Source organism: Emydura macquarii, unplaced genomic scaffold, assembly GCF_026122565.2.
Source record: "Emydura macquarii macquarii isolate MOO-44397 ecotype Brisbane River unplaced genomic scaffold, CSIRO-AGI_Emac_v2 contig_705, whole genome shotgun sequence".
In the NCBI taxonomy this organism is placed as follows: domain Eukaryota; kingdom Metazoa; phylum Chordata; order Testudines; family Chelidae; genus Emydura; species Emydura macquarii.
In genome coordinates this window covers 15985269-15986081 of record NW_027130842.1, presented here as the reverse complement: position 1 = coordinate 15986081, position 813 = coordinate 15985269, and positions in this window count along the sequence as shown.

The following is an 813-nucleotide window of genomic DNA, read 5'->3' as shown; positions in this document are numbered from 1 at the left end:
AAGCTGAAGAGTCTGTCTCCTGGAAACCTTCAACCAGTTCAAGCTGCGCTGCGTGGTGAGACCCCAACTCTCTCTCTCTCTTCTCTGGTTAAGCCCACTTTTTCTCTCAGACCTAATTTGATCTCTCTCAGTCCAGGTATAACTTTCTAAACCTGACTTTTGTAATCAAACTTGGGCTAGATTTCCCCAATACCCGTATTGAAACCGTGTAATAGTGTAACTGTTTGGTTGTTGTTCTCTCCTTGCACTATTAGTATAAGAAGTTTTATATACCTGGCAATAAAATAACTTTTATAATCAGGCTGGTTGCCAAACTCTCTCCAAACTCCATTTATTCTTGCATGTTCTTGGCTTCCCTATCTTGCTCTGCAGCAACGCTTCTCTCACCTAAGCTAAAGATCCACATAGCACCCAAAAATCCTGTGGGGTTTGCTCATCAAGGGGGTTACTACTAGAACAATTGTAGAGTAAGAGTGGAGATAGCGACATGCTAAACCTGTGGCATATAAGGGTGGCAGCTTGGCAGTGCTGCTCTGCCCTGCCTGTGGAGTCCAGGGGCATATAAGGGTGGCAGCTAGAAAGTGCTGTTTTGACCTAGCTTGCTCAAGACATACTCTATTCCGGTTTGGTGCCAGGGGCATATAAGGGTGGTAGCTGGAAAGTGTTGTTCAACCCAGCCTGCTGAGTTCAGGGACATATAAGGGGTCAGTTGAGAGTGCTGATAAACCCGGTCCACTCAGATGCACTCTGTTAATCTGTGAATGTATATGGGTGTTTGTTTGAGTCTGGGGCTGGAGGAACCCAGCCCTGGGT